This window comes from Lithobates pipiens, unplaced genomic scaffold (genome assembly GCF_037356315.1).
Source record: "Lithobates pipiens isolate NorthernLeopardFrog02 unplaced genomic scaffold, aLitPip1_a1.2 Scaffold_8, whole genome shotgun sequence".
Classification (NCBI taxonomy): domain Eukaryota; kingdom Metazoa; phylum Chordata; class Amphibia; order Anura; family Ranidae; genus Lithobates; species Lithobates pipiens.
In genome coordinates, this window is record NW_027507903.1 from 40,610,111 (window position 1) to 40,629,074 (window position 18,964).

The 18,964-nt window shown below is 45.4% G+C and overlaps 1 protein-coding gene across 1 annotated transcript in view; it reads right to left on the minus strand.

The window, feature by feature from the left end:
- RLBP1 (retinaldehyde binding protein 1) overlaps nucleotides 1-18,649 on the minus strand; it is a 117,106-nt gene extending 98,457 nt beyond the window's left edge. Inside the window, exon 1 of the mRNA XM_077469733.1 lies at nucleotides 18,397-18,649. The gene's annotated coding sequence lies outside the window, so the exon portion shown is untranslated. The remainder of the gene's footprint in view (nucleotides 1-18,396) is intronic.
- Between the last annotated feature and the right edge of the window lie 315 nt (nucleotides 18,650-18,964).

Here is an 18,964-nt window from a genome sequence, read left to right on the forward strand (position 1 = left end):
TAGGGACTGACGTACAGTCTGCTAATCACTAACACACAACCTGCTTGTTCCACAAAAGTTCTTATAAGGACTGGTAACTTGGTATAGGGTGCTACGGTACATAGGCTTGAGTGCGGTACAGTCTGCTGTTCTGTAAGGACCGCTATCGGTCCACAATAGATAGGGTTGACGTGCACCACTGCTGACCGCTGCCCTATACTGCAGCAGTCCTTCAGCGGTATAGGGACTGACGTACAGTCTGCTAATCACTAACACACAACCTGCTTGTTCCACAAAAGTTCTTATAAGGACTGGTAACTTGGTATAGGGTGCTACGGTACATAGGCTTGAGTGCGGTACAGTCTGCTGTTCTGTAAGGACCGCTATCGGTCCACAATAGATAGGGTTGACGTGCACCACTGCTGACCGCTGCCCTATACTGCAGCAGTCCTTCAGCGGTATAGGGACTGACGTACAGTCTGCTAAACACTAATACACAACCTGCTTGGTCCACAAAAGTTCTTATAAGGACTGGTAACTTGGTATAGGGTGCTACGGTACATAGGCTTGAGTGCGGTACAGTCTGCTGTTCTGTAAGGACCGCTATCGGTCCACAATAGATAGGGTTGACGTGCACCACTGCTGACCGCTCACCTATACTGCAGCAGTCCTTCAGCGGTATAGGGACTGACGTACAGTCTGCTAATCACTAACACACAACCTGCTTGTTCCACAAAAGTTCTTATAAGGACTGGTAACTTGGTATAGGGTGCTACGGTACATAGGCTTGAGTGCGGTACAGTCTGCTGTTCTGTAAGGACCGCTATCGGTCCACAATAGATAGGGTTGACGTGCACCACTGCTGACCGCTGCCCTATACTGCAGCAGTCCTTCAGCGGTATAGGGACTGACGTACAGTCTGCTAAACACTAATACACAACCTGCTTGGTCCACAAAAGTTCTTATAAGGACTGGTAACTTGGTATAGGGTGCTACGGTACATAGGCTTGAGTGCGGTACAGTCTGCTGTTCTGTAAGGACCGCTATCGGTCCACAATAGATAGGGTTGACGTGCACCACTGCTGACCGCTGCCCTATACTGCAGCAGTCCTTCAGCGGTATAGGGACTGACGTACAGTCTGCTAAACACTAATACACAACCTGCTTGGTCCACAAAAGTTCTTATAAGGACTGGTAACTTGGTATAGGGTGCTACGGTACATAGGCTTGAGTGCGGTACAGTCTGCTGTTCTGTAAGGACCGCTATAGGTCCACAATAGATAGGGTTGACGTGCACCACTGCTGACCGCTCACCTATACTGCAGCAGTCCTTCAGCGGTATAGGGACTAAGAGTTTTGTCACAGGGTCATTTAAAAAATGACATGCAGAGGAAGAGGCAGGCCCTTCCGCAGGGGTGGTAGGGGTAGGGCAGGAGCAACAGGCTTGAGCCAAAGTGGGAAGTTGCAGAAGGTGCGTTCAATTACTTTAAAGGATGCACCAGACTTGGTTGAGTGGCTCGCTCAGCCTTACTCTTCTGCACCCTCCTCATCCTCTCGATCTGCACCCTCTTCTTCACTCTCTGCTATGTGCACCCCCAAAGACACTACCACCAACAACACGACCACCACCACCACCACCACATACCTTCCGCTTGAGTCACTGGAATTATTTTCCGATCCATATCAAGAGGACATTTCTGATGCGCAGCCACTCTTGGTATTGGATCAGGAAGAGGAGGTAGCAACAAGCGCTACTCAGCAGTCTGACGCCAGTACCCAGATCAGCCCAAGGAGGAGGTTGGTCCCCGGTGTTGCTGCCTACTCTACTTATAGCGGTGGGGAAGGTGACGTTGATGATGACGTGTCTAGTGATGTCACGTGGGTGCCCACAAGAGAGGAAGAGGAGGGGAGTTCAGAGGGAGATATGGACCAGCAGATAGGGAGGAGAAGCAGCAATGACTTACATTGCACAGCAGGGACAAAGCAGACTGCAAATGTATCAGGAGCGAGTCATCGACCATGTACGGTCACATCTGGCGCTCCCAGGACACCGGCACATGGCTCCGCAGTGTGGGCTTTTTTTAACGTGTCCGCTGCTGACAATAGCGTTGCCATCTGCAATCTTTGCAGTCAACGCGTTAGTCGCGGTAAGCCCAATACTCACCTAGGGACGACCGCCTTAAGAAGGCACATGAGCAGCCATCACCGAGCCCAGTGGGAGCAACGGAACACACAAAGCCACACTGCAGGCTCTCACCGTCCAGCCTCGTCTTCTACTTCTCCTTCTCCTCTCTCCTCACAATTGTCCTCCACTCCACCTTCCATCACGCCAAGCTCACATTTTTCTGCAAAAAGGCAGGCTTCCGTGGGCCTAATGTTTGAGCGTAAAAAAATGATGACGCCGGATAACCCTCTTGCCCAACGGTTGGCGGCTGGCTTGTCAGAACTCATAGCCCGCCAACTACTGCCATATAAACTGGTGGACTCGGAGGCCTTTCGCAAATTTGTGGCCATTGGAACACCACAATGGAAGGTCCCAGGAAGGAAGTATTTCTCAGAGAAGGGCATCCCAGAGCTATATGGCCATGTTCAGCGGCAAGTGAATGTATCTCTGGCACACAGTGTCGGTGCCAAGATACATCTGACCACAGACACGTGGTCTAGCAAACACGGGCAGGGAAGGTATATCAGTTTTACTGCCCACTGGGTGAACCTTCTGACGGCCGTCAAGCATGTAACCCGTGGCACCCGTGTAGATTTGGTTTTACCGCCACGGATTGCATGCAGGCCTGACTCTTCTTCTCCTCCTCCTACTCCATCCTCCTCCCTCTCCTCCTCAGCTGCCTCCTCCTTTTCCGCTGCTAGCGTCTCTTCCACTGCACCGCCCAAGCTCCCCAGAACCTATTCCACATGCCAGGTGAGACGTTGCCATGCCGTGCTGCGTCTGTTGTGCCTGGAAGCAAAGAGCCACACTGGCCCGGCACTCCTTTCAGCTTTGCGTTCACAGGCAGATGAGTGGCTAACACCGCTCAATTTGACAGTTGGTAAAGTGGTGTGTGACAACGGTGCCAATCTGCTTAGCGCATTGAAACAGGGCAAAATCACGCACGTGCCGTGCATGGCACACGTCTTAAACTTGGTCGTGCAGCGATTCCTTGTCAAATACCCTGGGGTCCAGGACATCTTGCGGCAGGCAAGGAAAATCTCGGCCCATTTCAGAAGATCTTACACGGCCATGGCTCGCCTTGCTGACATTCAGCGGCGACACCATCTGCCGGTCAGACGTCTTATTTGCGATTGCCCGACGCGATGGAACTCAACCTTCTATATGCTTGATAGGCTGCTCCAGCAGAAACGTGCAGTTAACGTCTACCTGTATGAACTCTGCGAAAGAAACGGTTCTGGGGAGCTGGGTTTTTTTTCACCGCGCCAGTGGCTGCTCATGCGCGACACATGCAGACTTCTGCGGCCATTTGAGGAGATCACCAAACTGGTCAGTCGCAGCCATGGCGCCATCAGTGACATGGTACCTTATGCCTTCTTTCTGGAGCGTGCATTGCGTCGTGTCATTGATCAGGCTGTGGAGGAGCAGGAGCGGGAAGATGAGGAAGTCGCAATGCTGGATGAATTCCCAGGGGGGGCTACTCTATCTGAGACAAGTCAACAACAGGAGTCTGATGAGGAGTCAGAGGAGGATGGTGCCGGGGCGGATGAGCAGGAGCAAGAAGAGCATGCTTTAAACCTTTCTGGGATCCCTGTTGTGCGAGGATGGGGAGAGGAGAATGAAGAGGACGACATTATCCTGGATGATGAGCAGGAGCCAGGCCACCACACCGCTTCCACTTTAGTGCAAATGGGGGCCTTCATGCTCCAGTGTTTTAATAGGGACCCCCGTATAAAAAGCATGAGGGTCAAGGACCAGTACTGGGTGGCAACGTACTTAGACCCCCGGTACAAACACAAAATGGCGGAAATGTTACCGCCGTCGCAGAGGGCTGTCAGAATGCAGCACTTCCAGGCCTTGCTTCGAGAAATGCTGCATTCTGCTTTTGCGTGCGCTGGCAGAGGAGCAATTCCCACTCCCAGAGAAGGATTTGCGGGTACCAATCCAACAGCGCCTGCAAGAAGAGGCCGGTTTGAAGATGTGTTGGTGACTTCGGATATGAGGTCATTCTTTCAGCCGACCCATCGACAGGTGTCATCCGGATCCAGCATCAGGGAACGCCTAGACCGTCAGGTGTCCGACTACATTGGGTTAACGGCCGATGTGGACGCTCTGAGGAGTGATGAACCCCTAGACTACTGGGTGGGCAGGCTTGACCTCTGGCCAGAGCTTGCCCAATTTGCAATCGAACTGTTGGCTTGCCCCTCATCCAGTGTCCTGTCCGAAAGGACGTTCAGCGCAGCAGGGGGGATTGTGACCGATAAGCGTACTCGCCTAGCTCACCACAGTGTTAACTACCTCACATTTCTAAAAATGAATGAGGCATGGATCTCGGAGGAATTCAACACATGTGATCAGTAGACCATGTATATGTCTATAAACAATTTTTGGAATCAAGCACACAGACCTTCTTAATTCATTTGGCTCACTTCCCTGACCCAAAAAAGCACACCGTACTATATGCCCCTACCCTCCTCTTTGAAGAGGTTGAGCGGTGTCATATTTCTACTGGGGCTGCTTATTATGAGGGGTTCCCACCATCCCTGTGCTGTGCTGACTTCCTCCTGGGTGTTCTTATTATGAGGGGCTCCCACCATCCCTGTGCTGTGCTGACTTCCTCCTGGGGGTTCTTATTATGAGGGGATCACACCATCCCTGTGCTGTGCTGACTTCCTCCTGGGGCTGCTTACGGTGCTGCTGTCAGCGCTGTATGTCACGGAGCTGCTGTCAGCGCTGTATGTCACGGAGCTGCTGTCAGCGCTGTATGTCACGGAGCTGCTGTCAGCGCTGTATGTCACGGAGCTGCTGTCAGCGCTGTATGTCACGGAGCTGCTGTCAGCGCTGTATGTCACGGAGCTGCTGTCAGCGCTGTATGTCACGGAGCTGCTGTCAGCGCTGTATGTCACGGAGCTGCTGTCAGCGCTGTATGTCACGGAGCTGCTGTCAGCGCTGTATGTCACGGAGCTGCTGTCAGCGCTGTATGTCACGGAGCTGCTGTCAGCGCTGTATGTCACGGTGCTGCTGTCAGCGCTGTATGTCACGGAGCTGCTGTCAGCGCTGTATGTCACGGAGCTGCTGTCAGCGCTGTATGTCACGGAGCTGCTGTCAGCGCTGTATGTCACGGAGCTGCTGTCAGCGCTGTATGTCACGGAGCTGCTGTCAGCGCTGTATGTCACGGTGCTGCTGTCAGCGCTGTATGTCACGGAGCTGCTGTCAGCGCTGTATGTCACGGAGCTGCTGTCAGCGCTGTATGTCACGGAGCTGCTGTCAGCGCTGTATGTCACGGAGCTGCTGTCAGCGCTGTATGTCACGGAGCTGCTGTCAGCGCTGTATGTCACGGTGCTGATGTCAGTGCTCTGTATTACGGTGCTGCTGTCAGTGCTCTGTATCTCCTGCACCCTCTTGTTTGCCTACCCTGGTCCCTGACCTTCCCTCTCCTCCATTGCCTTCATTAGCTCCATAGTCCTGAATTGTCAGAACAATTTCCCAAATAAAAAAAAAATGCTTGTAGTTATCGATCCCAAATTCACCTCATACATGTATTATGCTATTGTCCAGGTGGTGGGACTACGTGCTACCCCCTAATAATTACCCCGTGGCCGCAAATTCGACCTAAAGGTTTGCGAAATTCGCCTCCCATTGAAGTCAATGGAGCCCGCGGCGAACGGTCGTTTTCGCGAACGTTTGTGTCCGTTCGCGTTTCGCGTTCGCGAAACGTCCCGTCGGAAGTTCGTCCATCACTACTGTGTAGTACTGCAAGAGAACAAAGCTTAGAAACACAGACAGCTGAACAGAAAAGCATTACTTTTTGCTTTAACCCCATCCCAATACTGCTTCCTGGCTCTTTAAGTGAATCTAAATGCTGAAAGGCGGAGGCAGGCGTACCGATCATGTGACAGCTGTGATTGGCAGTCACATGATCAGAAAGCTCCCAATCACAAGTATGCAGCATGAGCTTCCTGGTACCCGCTGGTAACTGTGCTGGTAGTACACAAGGAGAGCGCTCCCAGCACAGAAAAATGTTTACCTATGAACGCATATATGTGAATGCTCATCATTAAAGACCCCCCCCGAGAGGTCAAATAGATGCGTCAGGTCAGCAGGAAGTGGTTAAATAGATGATCCATTTTACTACTGATGGTATCTTACAAATTCTCTGTCACTGGCCTTGGGACACATAATACAAATAGTTGTGAGATGCAAGCAATAAACCTTGGACTGGTTGCACATGCTGGAAGTTGGATAGCCACATACACCAATGAACGATAACATTATGACCACTGGCAGGGAAAAAAAAAAGTGAATAAAATTGAATATCTTGTGACAATGGCATCTGAAAGTGGGTGGGATATATTAGCCAACAAATGAACATGTTGATCCTGAAGTTGATGTGTCATGATGTGAAAAAATTGGCAAAATAAGGATTTAAACGACTTTGACAAGGTCCAAATTTTAATGGCTAGAAGACTGGGTTAGAGCAACTCCAAAACTGCAGCTTTTGTGGGATGTTCCCAGTCTACAGTGGTCCAAGGAAGAAAAACTTGCAAACCGGCGACAGGGTCATGAGCAGCCATGACTCATTGATGCACATGGAGAGCAAAGGCTGGCTTTTGTATTCTGATCCAATAGAAGAGCTACTGGAGCTCTAATTGCTGAAAAGTGACTGCTGGTCCTAATAGTAAGGTGTTAAAACACACAAGTTGCATCATAGTTTGTTTTGCGTATGTGGCTGTGTAGCTGCAGACCAGTCAGGGTGCCCATGCTGAACTGTGTCCACAGCCAGAAACATCAACAATGGGCACGTGGGCATCATAACTGGAATATGCAGTGATGGCAGAATGTGTCCTGGTTTGATAAAGGTGGCCTTGTGGCTTGATCTGATGAAGGTGACCAGGTCTGATGAACACACAGTGCATTGCAGCTTGTTGCTTATGGGGTTGCATAGATGCTGACTGGTCAGGGTGCCCATACTGATCTATGTCCACTACTAAAAGTGCCTACGGTGGGCACATGAGCATCAGAACTGAACTGTAGAGCAATGGAAGAAGGTGGCCTGGTCTGATGAATTCAGGAATGGTTTGAGGAACACAAAAATGAGATTGAGATGTTGACTTGACCTCCAAATTCTCCAAATCTTGATACAATTGAGCATCTGTGGGATGTGCTGGAAAAACAAGTCCAATGCATGAAGGCCCCACCTCAGTACTTACAGGATTTAAGGGATCTGCTACTGTTTAGTGCCAGATACCACAGCATACCTTCAGAGGTCTGGTGGAGTCCATGCCTTGACAGGTTATGGTGGGTGGTCATAATGGTATGGCTGATCGGTATAGGCTGTACAGTAGAACCTTGGTTAATGAGTAACATGGTTAACAAGCGTTTTGAAAGACGAGTAACTTTTTTTTTTTTTTTTAATTGTGACTCGGTTTGTGAATTTTGTCTCTCAAAACAAGCAGAATTCAAGCTAATGGGGTGTGCACTACCATATTTGGCCAGAGGTGTGGGGGCGCCGGTGACACTCGGAATGGTTCGGAGCCGTTTGGAATTACTCGGAAATACTCAGTTCCCGAGTGTTTCCGAGCATCTCCGAGGGTGTCCGAGTTCAGCCGAGCTGTCCCTGAGTATTTCTGAGGCTCTCCAGTGCCCCCCCTCACCCCCTGGCCACATGTGGTATTGCATGCAATAGAAGTCAATGCAGAACAAATTACCTTCGCTTCCATTGACTTCTATCGGGAAACTCGCTTTGATATGTGAGTGCTTTGGATTGCATGCAATCTCCTAGAACAGATTATGCTCGTAATCCAAGGTTCCACTGTATATCTAATTTGTGTTATTTCTATGACTGTGTGTGTTATGGATGTTACCGCATAACATATTTTTAGAAACCAGAAAGATTGGGCCAGTTTCCCCTTTATAAGAAGTTGAGGGTTTGCTGCAATCCTCCTCTTCTGGGCTGATTCATGGAAACTGTAGCAATACCAGTCTGACTGCACTGGGAAAATGAAATGTATTGCTTGTAAAGGTTGGCAACTTGTTAATGCTTCTCTTTTTTCTTTTTTTTTTTAAAGTTTTCATAATCAACACCAATGGCCTTAGTAGCTTTCCATAATACATCCTACTCAGCCGGCGGGGCGTTTCTGATGTTTTCACTGAAGGCTGTTTGTAGGTTTTAACAGGTTACAGGTTAAGCCCCAAAAATGTTTTTTACTGTTTGTATAATCACATGTTACTCGAAAATGCCAACGTATTCTGCAGAAAGTACCAGGCATTGTTCAATACATGAAAACAAATTACATTTTGGCATTTTTTAAACTGTTTGTGCCCACTTGCTAAATTTACGGAGAGTACACAATGTTCAAATAACCTTGAAAATAAATGATACAAATTCTGTTAAAAGGAATAGTGGAAAGCAAACAAGTGTATTATGAAAAAAATATATGCTGTAAAAAAATAAATAAAAATATTGTAAAAAAAAAAGTACGGTATATTAAAAAAAAAATCCTTAAAGGGAAATGTATTGTGTTTATCAGTGACGGCAACTCCAATGAAGAGAATAGAGAATATTAAATATAATAAATGCATATTAATAATGTAATTCAAATTTTTACTCGAATATGCACAGTTGGGATTTCTGATCATTACAAGTCTGCTATAGACTACTGTTTTTCAGTTTTATAACAGAACAGCGTTGTTAAACCCAAAAGCAGATGCATCAGAATTGTAATTTGGTACACAAATCCCGTATTGAGGTCATATTACTGTATGGATTTTACATTGCATGTAAAGAAAAAATATATATTTAGATGGAGTCTATAAATCACATTTGAATATACGTTGCACTGGAATGGCTATGCACTGAATAATCTGTATCTTAATTTATAGTTATAGACAGGGGTGGACTGACAACTCATGGGGCCCCCGGGCAATAGGAAATTATGGGGCCCCCAGGCAATCAGACATTATGGGGCCACACAGTATACACAAAAACACACAGTATACAATCACACAGTATATACAGACATGTTTCTATTGGCTGAGAAGGTACTGGAGAGGTGGGGAAGCTATAATCTCTGGATTTTTAGACCAAAGGGATGTCCATAAGGGACATTTCAGAGACAGATGTAAAAAAACACAGATTTTTACATGCTGTCCCTGGTTTTACTGAGGCTGGCAACCCTGATGGGGCCCCCTAGTGGCACGGTGCCCTCGGGCAGTGCCCGAGTGGTCCAATGGTCAGTCCGCCCCTGGTTATAGATCCACAAGAATATAATAATGTGCATAAAATAGTAAACATACAACTGGTGTAAAGTGCAAGGGCAAAATATAGCAAAACAAATAATGTGCACAAAATCTGTAAACGCACAACTAAAACGCACAACTAAATAACAAAACAAGTGCCAATAAAACTCTATGAGGTTATATGGACCCCTTAGCCCTTGTACACACAGTCAGAGAATCCGTCGGAATGTGTCCTATCGGACCGTGTCGTCAGATAATCCGACTGTGTGCGGTATGCATCGGACTGATTCCGTCCGAATCTCCGTCCGATCCAAATTTCCAACATGTTGGAAATATTTCCCGACCAACTGGGCCGGACGGACCTAATCCGATCATGTGTAGAGCATTTTGATCGGACCAAGTGCCACGCATGCTCAGATCAAATTCCTGCATCAAGGCTATTGGCTACTAGCCTGAATGTAGTCCCATCGTAACGAAATTACGTCATCACGTTCTGAAAGATCGGATTTTTCGCCAACTTGGCCCGACCATGTGTATGCAACAGTTTCCGACACAATCCGTCGGACTAAATCCGACGGGCAAAATCCGACGGATTTGGTTGGCAAAATCTCCGACCGTGTGTACGTGGGCTTAGAGTTACAAGGTGCCATGGACAATAACACACCAGGAAATAAAATATCAATAATAATAATAATATTAGATGAAAAAAGTGCTAAATGCATACATGTGTGATAGCAAACATGTATAAATAAAAAACTTATAAAAAGCTGCAAGTGCATAAACCATACAAGTGTCTCTATATTATTAAAAAACAGTTCTTTGTCGCAGCCTGTCTTAGGCTGTGATAAGAAACACAAAATGTTGATTGATGCGAGACTAGATGCAGGTGACGTGATCTCCAGTGATCATACTATTGACATACTCGTTACATCCAACCATGGCTCTGAATCATGCATAGGTGAAATCTGGGAACCCCTTATGGTAATAAAGCTCACTTCAGAGCGTGTGACCAGCTTTTACACTGAGTCAAAGCACGCATATGAACCACTATAGGGTTCCCAGCTGTTACACTGGATCAGTAGTATCCTCAATGCAATGATCTCAGAAGCACATGAAAAAAGGAAAAAGACTAAGGCCGCGTACACACGCGCGGACTGTTCGCCCAACCTTGTCCGCTGAACAGTGTTTGGGCGGACAGTCCGCTCGTGTGTGGGGCTTCAGCGGACAGTTTCAGCGGACAGTTGGCCGAACAAGGTCTTACGGAAATTCCGAAAAACTGTCCGCTGAAACAAGGTTTCAGCGGACTGTTCGCTCGTGTGTAGGCTTGTTCGGCCAACTAAGTCTCGCGCATGCTCAGAAAGGATTTCCACGTCGGAAGGTTGCATTGCAGTGTATAGGACGTCGTATTTTTCGTCCCGTCGTACGTGCCGTTCACGTCATCGCGCACGGTTTCAGCAAACTGTTCGTCCGTCGTGTGTGGCCATGTCCGTCCATGCTAAGTTTGAGCGGACTGTTCGCTCAAACTGTTGGACGGACAAAGTTGGGCCAACAGTCCGCGCGTGTGTACGTGGCCTAATAGTGCAAAACCGTTTTTCAAAATGTAATAGACAAGTTAACCACTTGCCGACCGCCGCACGACGATATACGTCGACAGAATGGCACGGGCAGGCATATGGGCGTATATATACGTCCCTGCCTTCCCGCGGGTGGGGGGCCTGCGGCGGTCGGTATTCGTTCGGGAGCGATCCGGGATGAGGGGGCGGCCATTCATTCATGGCCACCCCCTCGCGATCGCTCCCGACGAATGGAAATGCTCCGTGACATCACTTCCTCTCCTGTAATGTAAACACAGGAGAGGAAGTGATGTAATCTCTCCTCCGTGTCGGTATTTTTCGTTCCGGCACCGAGGAGAGAGGATCGGTGAGTTGCACCAACACGACACTACACAGTAGAACATGCCAGGCACACTCACACCCCCCCTTCACCCCCCGATCACCCCCCCAATTACCCCTGCCCCCCCAGTCACAGTGACACCAATTGCATTTTTTTTTTGCATTGGTGTAATTTGTGACTGTAATAACTGTTATGGCAGTTAGGGTTAGCCCCCTTTAGTTCTAATGTACCCCCCTAACCCCCCCAATAAAGGTTTAACCCCGTGATCACCCCCCATCGCCAGTGTCACTAAGGCTGGGTTCACATTGCAGCGGTTTATGAGAACGAATGTGATTCGCACCGCACTGCAGTGCAAATCACATCCGATCTCTGTGCGATTCGAGTTCAGCCATACAGATAGTATGGCTGAATTCGCGCCGCACCCGCCGCACCCGCCGCAAATTCGCACGGGACCCTTTTTTTGGTCCGCAGCAGAATCGGATCGCATGGGTGTTCACACCATGCGATCCGAGTTTGCAGATCGCACTGCGATATGCAAACTGATCTGGGGGTGTCATTAACATTTCACTGACACTCCCAGCAGTTTGCATAGGGCAGTGTGAACTGCCGCCGGGAGGCATGCGATGCGGGAACCCGCCGCGGATTCGTGGCGTTCCTGCATCGCTCCAGTGTGAACCCAGCCTAATAAGCGATCGTTTTTCTGATCGCTGTATTAGTGTCACAGGTGACGCTAGTTAGGCAGGTAGGTATTTAGGTTCGCCGCAGCTTTTTATAGCGCCAGGGACCCCCATATACTACCGCATAAAGCCCCCTGATTGCCCCCTAGTTAACCCTTTCACCAGTGATCACCATATAACTGTTACAGGTGACGCTGGTTGGTTAGTTATTTTTTTATAGTTTCAGGGCACCCGCCATTTATTACCTAGTCTCACTAGTGTACCCCTAAATTTAGGGGTGTCTACTTTCCAAAATGGGGTCATTTGGGGGGGGGGGGTTGTGCCATCTTGGCATTTTATGGCCTTCAAAACTGTAACGCCCTTAGAAAGCCTGAAGGCGGTGCTTGGTTTTCGTGGCCCCGTACGCGGCTAGGCTCCCAAAAAGTCCCACATATGTGGTATCCCCGTACTCAGGAGAAGCAGCAGAATTTATTTTGGGGTGTCATTTCACATATGCCCATGGCATGCGTGAGCAATATATCATTTAGTGACAACTTTGTGAAAAAATAAAATAAAATAAAAAGTTTGTAATTTTCCCGCAACTTGTGGCAAAATATAAAATATTCCATGGACTCAACATGCCTCTCAGCAAATAGCTTGGGGTGTCTACTTTCTAAAATGGGGTCATTTGTGGGGGTTTTGTGCCATCTTGGCATTTTATGGCCTTCAAAACTGTAATAGGTAGTGAGAAGTGAAATCAAAAATTTACGCCCTTAGAAAGCCTGAAGGCGGTGCTTGGTTTTCGGGGCCCTGTACGCGGCTAGGCTCCCAAAAAACCCCACACATGTGGAATCCCCGTACTCAGGAGAAGCAGCAGAATTTATTTTGGGGTGTCATTTCACATATGCCCATAGCATGTGTGAGCAATATATCATTTAGTGACAACTTTGTGTAAAAAAAAAATATATATTTTTTTTTTGTCATTATTCAATCGCTTGAGGCAAAAAAATAAAATATTCAATGGGCTCAACATGCCACTTATCAATTTCCTTAGGGGGTCTACTTTCCAAAATGGGGTCATTTGGGGGGGGTTTGTACTGCCTTGCCATTTTAGCACCTCAAGAAATGAGATAGGCAGTCGTAAACTAAAAGCTGCGTAAATTCCAGAAAACGTACCTTAGTTTGTAGATGTGACAACTTTTGCGCAAACCAATAAATATACAGTTATTGACTTTTTTTTTACCAAAGACATGTGGCTGAATACATTTTGGCCTAAATGTATGACTAAAATTGAGTTTATTGGATTTTTCTAATAACAAAAAGTAGAAAATATCATTTTTTTTCAAAATTTGCAGTCTTTTTACGTTTATATCGCAAAAAATAAAAATCGCAGAGGCAATCAAATACCATCAAAAGAAATCTCTATGTGTGGGAAGAAAAGGACGCAAATTTTGTTTGGGTACAACATTGCATGACCGCGCAATTACCAGTTAAAGCAGCGCAGTGCCAAATTGTAAAAAGACCTCTGGTCATTGACCAGCAAAATGGTCCGGTCTGAAAGTGGTTAAAAAACATTCCCCCGCCAGGGTACTCACATGTGTATGGTGTGTCAGTGCACCGTACTTCATAAAGCTCAATAAAATACTATAAACAGTATAGGTATGGTTTGTATCTCCTCTAGGCAGGTGTACTGTCTCTCACTCAGATTTGGCTCCTCCCCTACGCGTGTCAATACTCGATGTGGTGTATCTTCCTCAGGGGGAGGGGCCAGGAGGGAGCTGGTCACATGCTCTGAGGTGAGCTTATTACCATAAGGGGTTCCCAGATTTCACCTATGCATGATTCAGAGCCACGGTTGGATGTAACGAGCATGTCAATAGTATGATCACTGGAGATCACGTCACCTGCATCTAGTCTCGCATCAATCAACATTTTGTGTTTCTTATTACAGCCTAAGACAGGCTGCGACAAAGAACTGTTTTTTAATAATATAGAGACACTTGTATGGTTTATGCACTTGCACCTTTTTATAAGTTTTTTATTTATACATGTTTGCTATCACACATGTATGCATTTAGCACTTTTTTCATCTAATATTATTATTAATATTGATATTTTATTTCCCAGTGTGTTATTGTGCATGGCACTTTGTAACTCTAATGCCACGTACATATGACCGGACTTTTTGACAGCAAAGGTCCGACGGAACGAGTCCATCTGTCAATTCGATCTTGTGTGGGCTCCATCGGACCTTTGCTTGCCAAAAATCCAGCGGACTTTAGAAATAGAACATGTTTTAAATTTTTCCACCGGAACTCCACCGGACCAAGAAATCCGTTCATGTGTATGCTAGTCCAACGGACAAAAACCGACGCTAGGGCAGCTATTGGCTACTGGCTATGAACTTCCTTATTCTAGTCCGGTCGTGTGTCATCACGTTCAAATCCATCAGACTTTGGTGTGATTGTGTGTGGCCAAGTCCGTTCATTCGGAAAGTCCGTCGGAACTGCGCCGAAAGTCAGTCGGAAAGACCGTCGGACCTAGTCCCTTGAAAAGTGCGGTCTTGTGTATGCGGCATAAGGGGTCCATATAACCTCACAGAGTTTTATTGCCACTTGTGCACTTTATATTTACTTGTGGGTTTACAGATTTTGTGCACATTATTTGTTTTGCTATATTTTGCACTTGCACTTTACACCAGTTGTATGTTTACTATTTTATGCACATTATTATATTCTTGTGGATCTATAATTATAGATTAGGATACAGATTATTCAGCGCAGCGTATATTACATTTTGGTTTGAATGTGCACAAACGTATGAGACGTGTTTAACGTTTGCAGCTTGTTAGTGGCAGATAGATAGGGGGTTCTTTAAGGCTTGCAGGATTTTGTAGTTTTGTTTTTATAAATCACATTTATTTGGATGACTGCAAACCCAAAACCAAAAATTAAATATATATTGTAGCTTACCAATCCAAATGTGGTGGCTGCATTTGTTTTCTTTTTTAGTAATTTTCATCTGATGATCCAGCCAGTAAATGCATTTTCAACTTCTCAGACCCAGCTGTCCAGCAAAATTGGAAGTTAGGGGTTTGAGTCAGCCACTTACTACTGACAGGGGTGATTACAATAGACAGCTTTTATTTGTTTATTGTTTGTTAAACTTTATACCAAAAGAAAAAAAAAACTGTTGCTGTAACTGCTTAAAAAATGTTGGCTGGAGATTGGCTTGAATTCGTTAGTCAAGTCCATCTAAATCTCCTAGTAGATCTAAAGCTGGCCATAAATTTCCTGAAATGCCGCTGTTTCAGCAGGGATCAGGCACATTTTTATCCATGTATGGGCATTGTGCTTCTACAGAAGTCAATCTAAAGATCAACTTCTGTACAACCACCCTGCTGCAGACTATAGCCTGCAATGCTGATCAGTGTATTCTGACAGCGGGGAAGTCTCCCCACTGCCAAAATACAATAGCTAAGTGGAGAGGATTCTCATCCACATTGAGTGTGTGGATGTGGGAATCGGGTCAGTCTTTCTTTTCAATTAAACCAATGGTTGAATGAAAAAAAAAAAAAGACATCTTTTGGCTGCCTAACATTCCCCTCTCCCCAGACTGACAATGATGCTCTCCAAAGCATTCAGAGTGGTGCCACCCTAAGGCAGGAAGCGTTACTGGCCAGGTCACCAGGTGGAAATAAAGGAAATAAATCCCTAAAAAGGAAAACCAATGCAGCCACCACATTTAAGGATTGGCATACTATGATTTATTACAGTTTTTAGGCTGGCCATTCAGTCTGCAAGGGGATTTGCACGGTGAATGTAGTGAAATTTCACTTAGTAAAGAATACCCAATCCCGTGCATTGAAATAATAAAAGAAAATTAAAAAAAACAATATTTTTGAATGCAAATAATTGGATGATGAAAGTCCATAGAATTTTATCTAATTCACTGAGTGAAAATTATCTGGCAAAGTGTAACAACCCTTCCAAAGTGAAAATCCTGCTTGCCTTTTGAAAATCAACCCCTATCTTATCAAATGTATGTATTGCAGATACACCAACAGAACTTGTACGTAAGTATTATATGAGACGGTCCTGAGGAAGCGCCAATTAACTGTGAAATGCGTTGAATAAAGAGTTTTGATATACATGTCATCCAAGAATTTGTATATTTTATATAATGTACTATTACTTTTTAATGTCAGACTGATTAAAACAATGGATTTTAAAGTTTTTAGGTGTTACATTGTAATTTTTGGTTACAATCTGTCTCTTTCTACTGTCCATCAAAGTAAGAAACATTTTTCCCAATGACCACCAATGTAAGAACCATTTATCCCACTGACAAGAACCATTCTTCCCAATGACCACCATTGTAAAAAAACATTTTTGCCAATGACAACCAATGTAAGGGACATTCTTCCCACTGAACACCAATGTAAGAAGCATTCTTCCCACTGAACACCAATGTAAGGGACATCCTTCCCACTGACCACCAATGTAAGGAGCATTCTTCCCACTGACCACCAATGTAAGGAGCATTATTCCCACTGATCACCAATGTAAGAAGCAGTCTTTCCACTAAACACCAATGTAAGGAGCATTGTTCCCACTGAACACCAGTGTAAGGAGCATTCTTCCCACTGACCACCAATATAAAGGGCATTCTTCCCACTGAGCACCAATATAATGAACATTCTTCCCACTAACCACCAATATAAAGGGTATTCTTCCCACTGAGCACCAATATAATGAACATTCTTCCCACTAACCACCAATATAAAGGACATTCTTTCCACTGAGCACCAATATAAGGGGCAGTCTTTCCACTGAACACCAATGTAAGGAATATTCTTCTCCCTAAACACCAAAGTAAGGAGTATTCTTTCCACTGACCACCAATGTAAGGAGCATTCTTCCCACTGATCACCAATGTAAGGAGCATTCTTCCCACTGAACACCAATGTAAGGAGCATTCTTCCCACTGAACACCAATGTAAGGAGCATTCTTCCCACTGAACACCAATGTAAGGAGCATTCTTCCCACTGAACACCAATGTAAGGAGCATTCTTCCCACTGAACACCAATGTAAGGAGCATTCATCCCACTGACCACCAATGTAAGGAGCATTCTTCCCACTGACCACCAATGTAAGGAGCATTCTTCCTACTGAGAACCAATGTAAGGAGCATTCTTCCCACTGATCACCAATGTAAGGAGCATTCTTCCTACTGAGACCCAATGTAAGGGGCATTCTTCCCACTGACCACCAATGTAAGGACCATTCTTCCCACTGATCACCAATGTAAGGACCATTCTTCCCACTGATCACCAATGTAAGGAGCATTCTTCCTACTGAGAACCAATGTAAGGAGCATTCTTCCCACTGATCACCAATGTAAGGAGCATTCTTCCTACTGAGACCCAATGTAAGGGGCATTCTTCCCACTGACCACCAATGTAAGAGGCATTCTTCCCACTGACCACCAATGTAAGAGACATTCTTCCCACTGATCACCAATGTAAGGAGCATTCTTCCCACTGACCACCAATGTAAGAGGCATTCTTCCCACTGACCACCAATGTAAGAGACATTCTTCCCACTGATCACCAATGTAAGGAGCATTCTTCCCACTGACCACCAATGTAAGAGACATTCTTCCCACTGACCACCAATGTAAGAGACATTCTTCCCACTGATCACCAATGTAAGGAGCATTCTTCCCACTGACCACCAATGTAAGAGGCATTCTTCCCACTGACCACCAATGCAAGAGGCATTCTTCCCACTGATCACTAACATAAGGGACATTCTTCCCTCTGACCACCAAGCTAATGTATTCTGAGTTGTAGATGTGGCCATTATTGTCAGGGGTTCCCTGAGACTGGAAGGTTATTTTAAGGGTTTCTCCATGTTAAAAAAATCTGTGAAAGATTGCTACACAGCTCATAGGATGGTACGTTTGGAGGAAGTAATTTGAGCAATACAAGAATTCCACTTCCCTTTTCTCAAGAATAGTGAAAGATAGAGGGATACATAAAATAGAGGGAGAAAAGTGTTATAGAGGGAGACAATAATTTTCTATTATTAAAAAAAACAGCTTTGGATTGAACCAAAGTGAATGTAACATTGCTGTTAAACATTCAGATTTAATTAGGAATAAAAAGTGTATTGATACATAAAATAAAAGCAGTATTGTCAGACCTAAAGAGAACAGAAACTGTCTACCCAATCTAAAGGAACATATGGTACAGTGTATGGCTCTGGTAGATAAAACTGGTACTAATACTGTATCTTCAAACTAAAAAGCGTCTGTTTCCTGTGCTGCCACCATATATTATTATTAGATAACAAAGACATAGGAACATGATAACCAAATGGCAAAACAATACCACGCACACCAGACTTAGGGAAGTCTCACAGCCTAAGTTTCTAAAGCAATTAAGTTTGATCAAACTTACCGGTGAACAATGTCAATGAAATCGTTAAAGATAGTCAGTGTTGGGTTAGGTTAAACTTGGAAAAAAAAGCAGATAAATCGGGGAATTTAGCAGAGATGGATGAGCTGTAGCCTAGATGTGTCCACAGGATGCCAGTCCAAAGCTTCTATAGTCATCGGGTTCGGATTAGGCGTCACAAGGCATTACTCAGTCAGGCTTATTAATTAAATCAGCACAAAACATTCAGGAGATGCCATTAGATGCTACAGAAAAGAAGGAGAGAAGTGGCTGGTTGAGTGGGGCTTGGAACAATAACTCTTTAGCCGGCCCCCGATTCCTGAAATACTTTTATATCCCATTAAAAATGAAGCTTTGCCAGTATGTCTGCTGCAGAGAGAGTTAGAGGAACCTGTAAAACTATGGGGCCTCTTTTTATTGCATTGTTTAAAAATCAAGTTTGGTCCATTAGTATATTTTAGGGTTTTGTTTATATCCATTAGAGGTAATAGGGAATATTTATCAAGGTGGAATTAACTGGCTTAAAGCGGTGTTCCGCTTAAAAAAAAAATGTTTATGTCAGCAGCTACAA